Source organism: Haliotis cracherodii, unplaced genomic scaffold (genome assembly GCF_022045235.1).
Source record: "Haliotis cracherodii isolate W230 unplaced genomic scaffold, xgHalCrac1.p SCAF_1, whole genome shotgun sequence".
NCBI lineage: Eukaryota > Metazoa > Mollusca > Gastropoda > Lepetellida > Haliotidae > Haliotis > Haliotis cracherodii.
Window position 1 is genome coordinate 88,692,047 of NW_027266264.1, and position 16,034 is coordinate 88,708,080.

General features: G+C 42.6%; 1 protein-coding gene and 2 pseudogenes across 4 annotated transcripts in view; 1 reads left to right on the forward strand and 2 right to left on the reverse strand.

Moving 5' to 3' along the window:
* Window positions 1-16,034, forward strand: part of LOC139470447 (kin of IRRE-like protein 2) — a 323,048-nt gene that overhangs the window by 142,600 nt on the left and 164,414 nt on the right. The gene's annotated exons all lie outside the window — the stretch shown is intronic.
* Window positions 2,602-7,557, reverse strand: LOC139470425 (integrase/recombinase xerD homolog; annotated as a pseudogene).
* Window positions 6,212-7,198, reverse strand: LOC139474755 (uncharacterized; annotated as a pseudogene).

The following is a 16,034-nucleotide window of genomic DNA, read 5'->3' on the forward strand; positions in this document are numbered from 1 at the left end:
TTGATAAGTCACTTGCTTGGTATTGTGCGATTTTCGTTTACACTATTTTGACTTGAAACACAAAGAAAATATTTCACCTGAGCATTGCTTATTTTATGGTGTGTATGTTTTAAAATAAAAAATGTATATTTTCACCTAGGCAATTCATTAAACACCTAAATATTTAGTTATTTTACCAATTGACTGAAAATGTTTATAAATTGCCTGAGTGAATCACATTTTCACATTGCCTGTAACATATATATGCCTACAAACGAAACAATGTCTGTCTCGCATTGAAGAACTTCCCAACGAAAATGCAGAGGAATAAGAATGAATCTGTCCAATGCTACAGCAAATGAAGGAAAACTAAATGCAAATATCATAATTACAACCTACAAAATTTATGTGTATAATTTTAGGCAGCTTCCTTGTTCGAGGAATGAATCCAATATATTTCCACATAAAGGAACAATATCCCACACGTCTGCAGCTGTACAAATAAACTTATTCGATGTCACATGTCTCCATAACAATCAAATATTCTAAAATATACATAGCTTTTCGGGATATTATAACCTGTGTTCGTTTGTTTGAGTTGTTTCACATAGGTGTCAAGTCTCAAAGGTCAGCTGCGAAAGCCAAAGTGACAACTATTTTCATAATGTCCACAGTTCTTTAAAAAAACATAGAGTTAGATGACAATGATCAGCTAATCCTTTGAACAAAGTATGTTGTTTTTTACATTGGCAGATATGGGGGTATTCCATCTGCTTTAGTAAACATATACATGTTAACACTTACTTTTGACAAATCCACTGTGCAAAATAACAGTGATTATACCTTTAACATAATTTATACTGATCCTCTGATGGCGAGAAATGATCAGTTGATTTACACAAAAGTAGATCAACTGATCACTCCTCTTGCTCAGCTGCCACGTGCATATTACATAACATACATTTCACCCAACTTCAAACCAGGATTCAGATAAAATAATTACCCCAGACACAAGAAATGCCAAATGGGAACCTTTGTCTGGTAGTCTGAGCGGAGCTACCACTAATTATACCTGTAATAAATTCATTAACTGAGGTTCAAGTGAATGACAACAAATACACAGGCGTAGGGTTATACCAGGAAACATGGATGACAACAAGGGAGTAGCAATCATATTATCCACACAATCTTATTGCTTTCACTTAAAGGATACATTTTATTGATCATTAAACTATCATCATCAGAGGTATTTCCAAATAAAAACATCCGATGAGCTTCTAAAGTTCTTTCTGTTTGTTTGTTTAGGCTGAAAAAAATAATTAACATGCGCCCTTTTTAGAAATCTTCATACATCATGGCTCCATTATGACAGGCTCCGCCATCATGCATGATAGCGGAACTTCAAATTAAGACAAGAGATATTATTGGATGAAATGGTCGCGGATGTGGAGGTACTGGTTGACTGCAGCAATGAGCTTAACCCCTGTTAAGCAACCCCAACCGCAGCAACCGCTGCCCCGCAACTACCGTTGCCAAGCAATCCATGTTGCTTACCAATGCAGCGCCTGCTGCCCTGCAACTACCGTTGCCAAGCAACCCATGTTGCTTACCAATGCAGCGCCTGCTGCCCTGCAACTACCGTTGACAAGCAACCCATGTTGCTTACCAATGCAGCGCCTGCTGCCCTGCAACTACCGTTGACAAGCAACCCGTGTTGCTATGCAGCTGTCGCTGCCAGGCAAGTACCATTGCCAAACCATGAGCGAGGGCAACTATTGTTGCCAAGCTGACCATCCGCTGTAAAGCGGACACTAAGCCATCTGCTGTAAAGCAGAATGGATAAATTGGTTCCTGCTGTAAAGCGGGCAACCCTATCCTAAATAATTTATAATTTGGGATGTATCCCAAGACGCCAAATGTAACTTGTAATGCAGTCCACCAGCACCCCGCCACAAGCACCAAGGTGCTTCCCCACAACCACGACCATTCGCGCTCATGTACACCCACCGTGTTATCCTATACTGAAAATGTTTCTTACAAGCATACTGCGGGAAGGGAGCTGCCAATGTTTTGTGTGAAAAGATCAAGTCCGGCCGGTGACAAATGAACCCCATCACGCAGGTACAGTTGCTGCTCCTCCGGGTTGAACACTGTGTGGGGAACCCGTATCCCCCCAAGCTCACGGGCCCTGTTCCCCACTCGTCTGTTCAGCTTCTGCCTGGCCCCGTCCAGGTCCCGGGCACGGCTGGCTACATGCCAGTACCTCCGTGGCAGCATGTCTGACCACAGAATGACAGCACCAGGTAGGAGGAGGTGTATCCTCAGGAGTGCCAGCTTGATCTCATGATATAGCTGACACGTGGTTACCTTACCCAGGTCGTTCGAACCAAGGTGAATCACCACCGCCTTTGGTGGTGTCTGCATTGCTTTGACCTGTGCATCTATCAGCTTGGTCAGCTCCTCCCACCTCATGCCGCCCCTTGCCAACTAGAGACATCCCCCTGGAATACTGAAGTCACTGTCCTGTAGGTGCTCTCTCGCCTGGGTCAGGAAGCTGGACCCAACCAACCATACTGAAAAGATACTGAATAGGACGAAAGCTGTTCTTGCATTGTTGGTGATTTAAATGTTTGCAGGTATGCGTATATAGCTTTTATAACATTCTGACCCCCACCTACCAAAGTGCTGTATCAAATCTGAACTCAATCCGTTACCGGCTGCTGTCGTTGCTGCGCCAATCCTGAAGGAATGCGAAGAGTATGCTGCTGTGCAGATGCCGCTATGCGCCAGTGCTCTTTATAGCACGGCCTGAAATTGATACCTGGTCAGGGGAGATTTATCAAAGTGTACGAAAGCTTGAGTCTGAGATGTGATCGAACTGTTAGGTATGCTTTAACTGCAGCCACTGGACACAGATTGTGGCCAGGTATGGCGGAAATGGAAACAACTATGCCATGTGACTGCCTGTCCGTTTTTGAATGCCTTAGAGCGACTGTTACTGTCATAGTCGTGTCTTGGACTTCTAGGTCTAAGAAAGCGCACCCTGGCTGAGAATGTTTGGTTTGCATGAGTTCACTCACCCGAAAGAAACCAAAGAAGGCCAAGCAATATACTGCTTTGAACAATCTTACTTCATAGGTAGAAGAGCAGAAAAATTGCAGGTTGTTTACAATTACTTTGAGCAGGTCTATTGTTATTGTTTTTCTGTGATCCTGCCTCCCCTGACACTTTTGCATCCCGGTAATCATTTTAGTAACAACAAAGTGGCCGGTGCAGTCTTCCATGCTGTGTAGCCTATGGTACGTTGAGATACCGGCCATATACGTCCTTACCGTACTCGGTGCATGTCCTGAAACTGACAGGTGAGCAATGAAATGTACCAGATGAGTGACTGGAACCGGCCAGACATCTCCCAGGTTTTGTGACGCCCTGAATGCTTGCAACGCTTGGGTTCCTGCCTGGTAAGTTGCCCACGTGTTTGCCGCCAGTGATCGCTGAAGGAGCCTCTCTGCCTCGATTGTTATCCCTGCCAGAGATTGTCTGGAAGTGGTGTGGGATGCAGGTTGGCTGATGGAGCTGCATTGCGGAATCGTTCCCACTGAAATCTCGACAGTGCATCTGCGATGATATTGTCGTGTGTTGTTATATATCTGGCCTTGAACAAAATGTTATGTTTGAGGCACTGCAGCACTAGCTGCCTAATCAGTGACATGATTCTGGGTGCCTTTGAAGACTGTTTATTTATTATTGACACTACAGCTTGGTTATCACAAAAGAAAAGTACTTTCCTGTTAGCAAAGGCTGTCCCCCAAAGACAAACTGACAGCACAATCGGAAACAACTCCAGCAGTGTCATGTCACGAGTCAAGCCGTCCTCCACCCGCTCACGGGGCCAGAGCCCGTTTGCCCAGTTCCCGTTATACAGTGATCGCTCGCTAATGCGCTCTTCGATAAAGCGCTACTTCGGTTACTACGCGCGGTAACGCATGGCTCCCAAAATTTATGTACACTTTTATTACTGATAGTTTTACACAGACATAATTGTATTGTTGTTCGTTGTTCATTTGCACATAACGCTTCTCATTGCATAATCAACCGTTTATCGCTGAATGGAGTTCTAATAATCTGTTTGAAAACATCCGCGGCAAGTCCCGGAAATACGATTGTTCAACTAGTTAACTTTTCACACTATCGACCTTTGATCTTAGAAGCGCATGCATGCAATAAAAGAGAACCACAAGCGAAGTTTATATTCTTAATTAGTGGGCAATCCAATTTGAGGCGACACTGTCACACACATGTAGTTGCTGTCACAACACGGCGGTCATTCATTTCGTAATCGCGCTTTCGTAACATCGCCTGTTTTTTTCCGTAGTTATAACAAGCGATTTCATTGGATTAAAATTTGTTTCTAATGACGCTTTCTTGTTTGATAAATTTCAGAAGTTGGCGAAAGATTTTTTGTTAAATCATGTTAATCTGAAGGAAAGCAGGAAATCACGATATATATTAAAAATATGGAACTTCGCGAATGTATCGTGCTAGGTTACGAGCTGTGACAAAGATTTTTCATGCATATATTTTTGCATTAAACATTGTGTCCGAGCCGAGAATTCAAGGCGACGAAAGCCGAGATGTCATTTGACTTACATTACACGCGATCGCACGAAACGATGGAAATAATAACTTAGATGTAAGTTTGATTACTTTTAGATATATTTTTGTTGATTTTATTTATCACTTTGTATAATATATTTAAAGATTTGTTTAAAACGTCTTTATTTTGCTCTTTGATGTGGACCCGTTGTCGAAATGTGTGTCCGAGAATTTTATTTTTAATAACATCGCGGGAAATAGTGAATAATTTTTTAATTTATCGATTAAAAATGATAAATTGAAATGGAATACGTATTTCAGACATTGTGAAATGTGACAGATTTAATAAATGAATGATATTACAGGTAGATCTAGGTCCATAAAAATATATACTATTTTGATGTGACGTGAGATAAACACATATTGATGATTTGAGATTTTCCGAGCGCGCGCCTCGGCCTCGGTTAAACGGCTCATCGTCTATAACGCCCACCAATTATTTGGACCCCATTGATAGCGTTATAGCGAGCGATCACTGTAGTATGCGCCGAACCCCACAGTGCTGGCTGCGTCAGTAAACAGCTGCAGACATGTATTGTCAGCCCACTTTTTATTCTGACAAACAGACACACCGTTAAATTCCCCCAAGAACCCGAGCCAAACCTCTAGGTCCTCCCGAACTCCCCGCGTGATGCAAACACGGTGTGCTTGATGAGTTACCTTTGTATAGGCATCAATCAGTCTGCGGCAAAACGGTCTACCCATGGGTATTGCCCGGCACATGAAATTTAGCTTACCCACCAGAGCTTTACGGGTCACTTTGTGCTTACCTGAGGCCAGCATATCGTGTATGATTGCGTTGACATTTACAATCTTTTCCTGTGGTATTCTAACCTGCATCCTGACTGTGTCGATTTCAAGACCTAGGAATGTTAAGCAGGATGCAGGACCTACTGTCTTCTCATGTGCCACGGGTACGCCCAGCTCCTGGAAAGTACTGAGACATGTATCAAGGTTGTCACCACAGTCTTTCATTCCTGCAGTTCCGCCTGTGAGAAAATCATCAAGGTAATGCATGAGTTGGCAGTTAGGCAACTTTTGCTGGACCCACCATTGCAAAAAGGTGCTGAATTTTTCAAACAGTGAGCATGATATGGAACAGCCAAACGGCAAGCATTTATCAAAGTAGTATGTACCTTGAAAGCACAAGCCTAGCAACTCAAAGTCCTGAGGGTGTACCGGCATAATCCTGAAAGCTGATTTCACATCAAAATTTGCGAGTAGAGCATTTGGACCAAGTTGCTGTACCATACTGACAGCCTCGTTGAACCGTGCATATGACACGGAGCATGCTTTGCTGTCTATGTTGTCGTTGATTGATCTGCCTTGAGGATAAGAAAGGTGGTGTATTAAACGAAAATCGTCTGTCCCCAGCAAGGACTGACTCTTACCCGTTTGCTTTTTGGGTACGAGACCAATGGGTGAAACTTGTAGGTTCAGCAGGGGCGGCGTTTCAAAAGGACCTGCCACCCTACCTAATTTTACTTCCTTTTTCAATTTGGCAGCTACTATCTCTTGTAAAATGGGATCCCTGGCTGAGCGTAGATTGTCAGACCAACGACTTAGGCGTGCCCCACTATATTCCAGTTGAAAACCTGATTCCAAACCTTGTAATAAATAAATGGCATGGGCATGGTTAGAATGCTTGTACCGTTGCAAATGTCGCTTTAATCTAGTGAGTATGAGTGGAGTTGGGGCCACTGCCTTTAGCATGGGTTGCCTGTGTGGAGTTAAGTTGTTTGGAGGGTCTACGACCCCCCTTTGCGCGAAAGCAAGAATAGGCGGGATGTTGTTCGCCACAATTGGAGCATTTATGAATAAACTTGCATTCTGGCCTGGCGCACCTTGACCTGTTGTAGTCCCAGCATGCGTTGACTGTAAAGTCACAGCCCCTGCTGAAAGGCACTGTAAAGCGTTCAGTCTTATTTTCTTGAACACGGGACATAGTCGGGGTCATGTGCTTCAACCACAATTCACCGTCTATCTTGCCCCACTCCCGAATAGGGTCTCGTGCCATACGGTGTCGGAATTGCTGGTCGTAGTTTGACCAGCCAAAACCCCCGGAGCGGACTGCGGCATTACGGATTGTTTCCATGTATGCCAACATGCCCTGTATGGTAGACTGACAAAAATGTTTCACCAAGTAAATGCTCATATATATGTGGAAAGCTGACGTCCATTGGCCTATGCTTAGTGCCCTGGCATTAGCCGGCTTGGTCGGCGAGAATCGCAGATTACCTGAAGAATCCATCTGCATCTTAAATGCATCGTCATCGTCATGTGACTGTGCGCCTGGCGACAATGTAGTCAATTCCACAAACTCCCCTCTCCATACTCTCTCCCGTACAACTTGACGGACGTGAGCACTGATAGCATCCGCCTGGAAGGTCAGGGAATCCCCTGTTCCCTGATTGGTTGACCCCACTCCTGATTCTGCACATGGTGTGACGTCACAGGAAACTCCTGGCTCGCCCGAGTGTGCGCTGCTAAATGACAACACATCGGGATTTCTTGACACCACCGACCCCGTTACCCCCAGATCATTTGTACTTACCCCTCGCATGCCAGTAAAGCTCCGAGAAGTACTTGGGCCATCCGTTTGCCTAGCATATCCAGTATGCTGATGAGTTGGCTCGATATAGCTAGCCTCAATGGAATGGGCGACACCACTTGTTGGGGCTCTTCGATGTCTCCGTGATCGACTCGCGGGAGAACGTTTGAATTGTCCGAATCATCTGCTTCAACTAGCAAGTTAGCAGCTATTTGTACACTTGGCAAGGGGGGTCCGTGCAATGGAGATCTAGCTGATCTCCGTGACTTACCAGTAGCCGATGTCGCTTGCCGGACACTTGGTTCCCTCCTGGCTATTTTCCCGCTCCTTACGAGGCGGTGATTTAAGGGGGCCCGTCTTTTTGGTGGCATTCTTAATGGTAATTGCAACGAACTATATATGAATGTGCGAATATAACTATGTGTTGTACGGCTGAAAGCTGGAGAGCAAGTGCTGCGTGAGCTGATGTCACGCTACAACAGGTCATAGAAAATATAAACAAACGCTCCTTTACCGGACGTGCCAAGAGCGGATCTACACCAGAGATGATGGCACCATGCAAAACGGCACGTAGCCGCACGGAATGAAGGTATTTCGCTGTAATAATATTAGCAACTGTGCCAAGCCTAACATAAAGGCATTTAGTTCTAATCACTAAATGCTATTAAAATGAAACAGAAACAGAACAAGCTATCAATCCGAATCACTCGACTTTATGCTAAAACCAATAATCCTCTTTCTTGAATTTATTATGCCATATACCAAAGCTAACTGGTCATCAAATCATTATGTAACCATACAATAACAAAATGTGTGGCCAAAGTTATGCTTCATGATCGGAGAATGAATAGAACAGAGTGCAAAAAGAAAACTAGAACGCTGTATTTACAAAAAAGGAAAGGCACAATAAGAAAGGTCACGTGGAATGCCGAGAAATGATGATATTGTCAACTAACAAAAAGAGGTCTCATGTGTCAAAGACAGTGGATTGAGTTTCCTGACTTTATGGCTTGGGGATGACGGCAGCAAACAACAAACCTGATCATAAAGGTAAACAGAGAGTCACATTTACAACTTGCCAGGGACATCATGCATGATGTAGGTGCAGGTGATATGATTCCTAATATTAAATCTAAAATATTCTTATGTCTCTATCTGAAGCCATGTCTATGTCAATATCACTGGTTCCAGTGTCAGTCTATTGTTTACAGAGTTAATTACTGTTTTGGCAAGAGATGTCTGAACGTGATGACTAGATCTACTGCTGGAGGAGGTTGTATTGTGGAGGTTGTGGAGGTAGTGGCGGGGTTGCAGACCTGTCAACCCTCCCGCAATTTGATGAAATCTCCCAGTCTCCCGCATGATGTACTATTTCTCCCGCAAAACAGAATTCTTCATTATTTAAAAAATTCGCCTCCATTGTCCCGTGAGTCAAAACAATGAACGGGACATTTGCGTCCCGATCTGTCAGGTAGGCTCCCGGATTAGCGACCCTTATCACAGCCACCCACAGGGGGACCCACATGGGCCTTTGTCCAGTAATCAACTGGTAATTAAATTCATATGGTGAACGATTGAACAATGTAAACTCTTAAGAAAACTTGGATAGTCCTGAAGGGTTGAACTTGAAAGGAAAAATCAGTCAAGTATTCATCACTTCATGAAATGAACTTTTGTCTTCATGTTCTTAGCGTGTTTATTCTTCCTATAATTTAAGAACGTAGATACATATGGCCGGTCCATTTATACATGACTTTATTGGTTATCAGATTTGTCAGAAACTTTGTTAAAACATCAACATACCTCAAAGTTACGTCATTGAACTCTTGGAAATGAAAATAAAATATGTCCTGCAAGCGCCGTCTTCAGAAACACCACTATGCGTGATTGGTTGATTCGGTAGTCGAAATAACAATGAATTACACGATCAGGCTTCCTCACAGCTAGGGTTTCAAAGTCAAAGTTGAAAGTGAAACTTATAAATTTCCTTTTGACTGACATCGTGTGCACAGAAAATATCAAAATAGAACTTTATCAAATTTCGCGAGAATGTATCATGTGATTATTTTACATGATTTTTATTGGCTAATAGTTTGCTTGCGTCCCAGATCTGCAATCTAATTTGCATACAACAGTACTAGTCAACCAATGAGATTAATACACGTCAAGGCCAGAAAGGTCAACAACGACAACGAGACTCATTTCATTCATAAATTGTAGTAAAACGTAATACCGGTAGTACTTCCAAATATGGCATACATTTCTTGGAATGGAAAAACGTGAACATTTCTAGGAAATTAAAGAAGCGAAGTAATGGGAGTGTCAACAGACTACCGCAGAAAAACCCAAATTAGGGGCAATGATGTTGCATCAGGATAAATGCATTTGATATTTCTTTTGCGAATTTTGTAACCAACATCGCGCCAAATACTCAGAAAACCTGCATTGTAACGAAGCCTGACAACTGGTTGGATTGAACACGTCGTCAACTGGTCAAGCTACCGATTGTGAAATTTCAATATCTGTTAGCCTTTATCTGAGATGATCTTTGAACGAAAGTAATATGGGTAGATTGTGCTGGGTTTATTTTTGGAGGAGGAAAATGCAAACGGAAATTAAGCAAGCTGTACGTATAAGAAACTTATTGATTATTTATTGTTTCAAAATATTTGGTTTTCTTTGTAACATATTAAAAATAAAAGTTGGAAATTATCTTATCTTCACTATTTTAAAAATCTCCCCCTTTGGAGGCAAATCTCCCCCATTTTGAAGTCAAATCTCCCACATTGTCATGTTGAGGGGTTGACAGGTCTAGGGTTGTCATGTGCTAAAGGGAGGTTGTGATCGGGAGGTGTTCTGGGTACAACTACTCCAGGTCTACAGACACAATGTTGACCGGGACACCACTCATGGAGACGTGTTCCAGACAGAGCTACTAACTGTGTGCGGCAAGAGAGAACAGTGTTGCAGACAGAGCTACTGACTGTGTGTGGAGAAACAGAACAGTGTTGCAGACAGAGCTACTGACTGTGTGTGGAGAAACAGAACAGTGTTGCAGACAGAGCTACTAACTGTGTGTGGAGAAACAGAACAGTGTTGCAGACAGAGCTACTGACTGTGTGTGGAGAAACAGAACAGTGTTGCAGACAGAGCTACTAACTGTGTGTGGAGAAACAGAACAGTGTTGCAGACAGAGCAACTGACTGTGTGTGGAGAGACAGAACAGTGTTGCAGACAGAGCTACTAACTGTGTGTGGAGAAACAGAACAGTGTTGCAGACAGAGCTACTGACTGTGTGTGGAGAAACAGAACAGTGCTGCAGACAGAGCTACTAACTGTGTGTGGAGAAACAGAACAGTGCTGCAGACAGAGCTACTAACTGTGTGCGGCAAGAGAGAACAGTGTTGCTGACAGAGCTACTAACTGTGTGCGACAAGAGAGAACAGTGTTGCAGACAGAGCTACTAACTGTGTGTGGAGAAACAGAACAGTGTTGCAGACAGAGCTACTAACTGTGTGTGGAGAAACAGAACAGTGTTGCAGACAGAGCTACTAACTGTGTGTGGAGAAACAGAACAGTGCTGCAGACAGAGCTACTAACTGTGTGCGGCAAGAGAGAACAGTGTTGCTGACAGAGCTACTAACTGTGTGCGGCAAGAGAGAACAGTGTTGCAGACAGAGCTACTGACTGTGTGTGGAGAGACAGAACAGTGTTGCAGACAGAGCTACTAATCTTTGTGTGGAAGACAGAACAGTGTTGCAGACAGAGCTACTAACTGTGTGTGGAGAAACAGAACAGTGTTGCAGACAGAGCTACTAACTGTGTGTGGAGAAACAGAACAGTGTTGCAGACAGAGCTACTAACTGTGTGTGCAGAAAAAGAACAGTGCTGCAGACAGAGCTACTAACTGTGTGCGGCAAGAGAGAACAGTGTTGCTGACAGCTACTAACTGTGTGCGGCAAGAGAGAACAGTGTTGCAGACAGAGCTACTGACTGTGTGTGGAGAAACAGAACAGTGTTGCAGACAGAGCTACTAACTTTGTGTGGAAGACAGAACAGTGTTGCAGACAGAGCTACTAACTGAATGTGGAGAAACAGAACAGTGTTGCAGACAGAGCTACTAACTGTGTGTGGAGAAACAACAGTGTTGCAGACAGAGCTACTAACTGAGTGTGGAGAAACAGAACAGTGTTGCAGACAGAGCTACTAACTGTGTGCGGCAAGAGAGAACAGTGTTCCAGACAGAGCTACTAACTGTGTGTGGAGAGACAGAAAAATGTTGCAGACAGAGCTACTAACTGTGTGTGGAAGATAGAACAGTGTTGCAGACAGAGCTACTAACTGTGTCTCATGACAGAACAGTGTTGCAGACAGAGCTACTAACTGTGTGTGGAAGACAGAACAGTGTTGCAGACAGAGCTACTAACTGTGTGTGTCATGACAGAAAAATGCTGCAGACAGAGCTACTAACTGTGTGTGGAAGACAGAACAGTGTTGCAGACAGAGCTACTAACTGTGTGTGGAAGACGGAACAGTGTTGCAGACAGAGCTACTAACTGTGTGTGGAAGACAGAACAGTGTTGCAGACAGAGCTACTAACTGTGTGTGGAAGACAGAACAGTGTTGCAGACAGAGCTACTAACTGTGTGTGGAAGACAGAACAGTGTTGCAGACAGACCTACTAAGTGTATGTGGCATGACAGAACAGTGTTGCAGACAGAGCTATTAACTGTGTGTGGCATGACAGAACAGTGTTGCAGACAGAGCTACTTACTGTTTGTGGAGAGACAGAACAGTGTTGCAGACAGAGCTACTAACTGTGAGTGGAGAAACAGAACAGTGTTCCAGACAGAGCTACTAACTGTGTGTGGAAGACAGAACAGTGTTGCAGACAGACCTACTAAGGGTATGTGGCATGACAGAACAGTGTTGCAGACAGAGCTATTAACTGTGTGTGGCATGACAGAACAGTGTTGCAAACAGAGCTATTAACTGTGTGTGGCATGACAGAACAGTGTTGCAGACAGAGCTATTAACTGTGTGTTGCATGACAGAACAGTGTTCCAGACAGAGCTACTAACTGTGTGTGGAAGACAGAACAGTGTTGCAGACAGATCTACTAAGGGTATGTGGCATGACAGAACAGTGTTGCAGACAGAGCTACTAACTGTGTGCGGCAAGAGAGAACAGTGTTGCAGACAGAGCTACTAACTGTGTGTGGAAGACAGAACAGTGTTGCAGACAGAGCTACTAACTGTGTGTGGAGAAACAGAACAGTGTTGCAGACAGAGCTACTAACTGTGTGTGGAAGACAGAACAGTGTTGCAGACAGATCTACTAACTGTGTGTGGCATGACAGAACAGTGTTGCAGACAGAGCTACTAACTGTGTGTGGAAGACAGAACAGTGTTGCAGACAGAGCTACTAACTGTGTGACATGACAGAACAGTGTTGCACATAAAGTGGAACTCAAGTTACAGAGATGAAATATTGACAGGGGACATCGTTGTGGGACCGGGTTCTAGAGCTGATGCAGTCCTGGTTTCCAGGAATGTCCTGGAGATAACATGCAGGAAATCATTGCTCAGTTGCTAGATATTGATTTAGGACATGAAAAGTCATAACTGTTTGGAAATAATGTAGGTTTTGCGTAAACGTATCCTGATTCTATAAGGGGGAATGGAATGATTTCTGTCGTCTATAACAATGTTTCCCTGGCAACAGCATTAATAGAGGGAATGGAAGTAAAAGTGAAGTATAATCTCATCTTCTACATGCAGGGTATTGAATATAGCCTCATCTTCTATATGGAGGGTGTTAAATATAATCTCATCTTCTACATGCAGGGTATTCAATATAGACTCATCTTCTACATGGAGGGTATAGAATATAATCTCATCTTCTATATGCAGGGTATTGAATATAGTCTCATCTTCTACATACAAGGTATAGAATATAGTCTCATCTTCTACATACAAGGTATGGAATATAGTATCATCTTCTACATGCAGGGTATTGAATATAGCCTCATCTTCTATATGCAGAAAATTGAATGTAGTCTCATCTTCTACATTGAGGGTATTGAATATAGCCTCATCCTTATATGCAGGGTATTGAATATAGTCTCATCTTCTACATGCAGGGTATTGCATATAGTCTCATCTTCTACATGCAGGGTATTGAATATAGCCTCATCTTCTATATGCAGTGTATTGAATATAGTCTCATCTTCTATATGGAGGGTATTGAATATAGCCTCATCTTCTATATACAGTGTATTGAATATAGCCTCATCATCTATATGGAGGGTATTGAATATATTCTCATCTTCTATATGGAGGGTATTGAATATAGCCTCATCTGCTTTATGGAGGGTATTGAATATAGGCTCATCTTCTATATGGAGGGTATTGAATATAGCACCATCTTCTACATGCAGGGGGGGGGGCACGGGTGGCCCAGTCGTCTAAGGCGCCGCGATTCGCTGTGCAGAGTTGCGTCCCTTGGGCACGCCAGAAACCTATGATCGTTGGTTCGAATCCTGGTTCGCCCCGATTATGTTTCTAGGTTTGTCAGCACCATACCCGTGCTCGTGGGTTTCACCGAAGTGGTAAACGTCTGAGACCTGCATCACTTCGGGCTTTCCTCCCACAATAAGCTGACACGCCATGATATAACTGGAATACTGTTAAAAGCGGCGTTAAACCCAACTCACTCACTCTACTCTACATGCAGGGTATTGAATATAGCCTCATCTTCTACATGCAGAGTATTGAATATAGTCTCATCTTCTATATGCAGAGTATTGAATATAGCCTCATCTTCTATATGGAGGGTATTGAATATAGCCTCATCTTCTACATGCAGGGTATTGAATATAGTCTCATCTTCTACATGCAGGGTATTGAATATAGCCTCATCTTCTACATGCAGGGTATTGAATATAGCCTCATCCTCTATATGGAGGGTGTTAAATATAATCTCATCTTCTATATGGACGGTATTGAATGTAGCCTAATCTTCCACATGCAGGGTATTGAATATAGTCTCATCTTCTACATGCTGGGTATTGAATATAGCCTCATCTTCTTTATGGAGGGTATTGAATATAGTCTCATCTCTAAATGCAGAGTATTAAATAAAGCCTGATCTTCTACATTGAGGGTTTTGAATATAGACTCATCTTATATATGCAGAGTATTGAATATATTCTCATCTTCTACATGCACGGTATTGAATATAGCCTCATCTTCTAAATGCAGGGTATTGAATATAGCCTCATCTTCTACATGCAGGGTATTGAATATAGTCCCATCTTCTACATGCAGGGTATTGAATATAGTCTTATCTTCTATATGGAGGGTATTGAATATATTATTATCTTCTATATGGAGGGTATTGAATATAGTCTCATCTCTAAATGCAGAATATTAGATATAGCTTCATCTTCTACATTGAGGGTATTGAATATAGGCTCATCTTCTACATGCATGGTATTGAATATAGCCTCATCTTCTACATGCAGGGTATTGAATATAGTGTCATCTTCTTTATGCAGTTTATTGAATATAGTCTCATCTTCTATATGCAGAGTATAGAATTTAGCCTCATCTTCTATATGGAGGGTGTTAAATATAATCTCATCTTCTATATGGAGGGTACTGAATGTAGCCTCATCTTCTACATGCAGAGTATTAAATATAGCTTCATCTTCTACATTGAGGGTATTGAATATAGTCTCATCTTCTATATGCAGAGTATTGAATAAAGTCTCATCTTCTACATGCAGGGTATTGAATATAGCCTCATCTTCTACATGCAGGGTATTGAATATAGCCTCATCTTCTATATGGAGAGTATTGAATGTAGTCTCATCTTCTACATTGAGGGTATTGAATATAGCCTCATCATCTATATGGAGGGTATTGAATATATTCTCATCTTCTATATGGAGGGTTTTGAATATAGCCTCATCTGCTTTATGTATGGTATTGAATATAGGCTCATCTTCTATATGGAGGGTATTGAATATAGCACCATCTTCTACATGCAGGGGGGGGGCACGGGTGGCCCAGTCGTCTAAGGCGCCGCGATTCGCTGTGCAGAGTTGCGTCCCTTGGGCACGCCAGAAACCTATGATTGTGGGTTCGAATCCCGGTTCGCCCCGATTATGTTTCTAGGTTTGTCAGCACCATACCCATGCTCGTGGGTTTCACCGAAGTGGTAAACGTCTGAGACCTGCATCACTTCGGGCTTTCCTCCCACATTAAGCTGACACGCCGTGATATAACTGGAATACTGTTAAAAGCGGCGTTAAACCAAACTCACTCACTCACTCTACTCTACATGCAGGGTATTGAATATAGACTCATCTTCTACATGCAGAGTATTGAATATAGTCTCATCTTCTATATGCAGAGTATTGAATATAGCCTCATCTTCTACATGCAGGGTATTGAATATAGCTTCATCTTCTATATGGAGGGTGTTAAATATAGTCTCATCTTCTATATGGACGGTATTGAATGTAGCCTAATCTTCTACATGCAGGGTATTGAATAGTCTCATCTTCTACATGCTGGGTATTGAATATAGCCTCATCTTCTACACTGAGGGTATTGAATATAGTCTCTTCTTCTATATGGAGGGTATTGAATATAGCCTAATCTTCTATATGCAGTGTATTTAATATAGTCTCATCTTCTATATGCAGGGTATTGAATATAGTCTCATCTTCTATATGGAGGGTATTGAATATAGTCTCATCTTCTACATGCAGGGTATTGAATATAGTCTCATCTTCTATATGGAGGGTGTTGAAAATAGTCTCATTTTCTATATAGAGGGT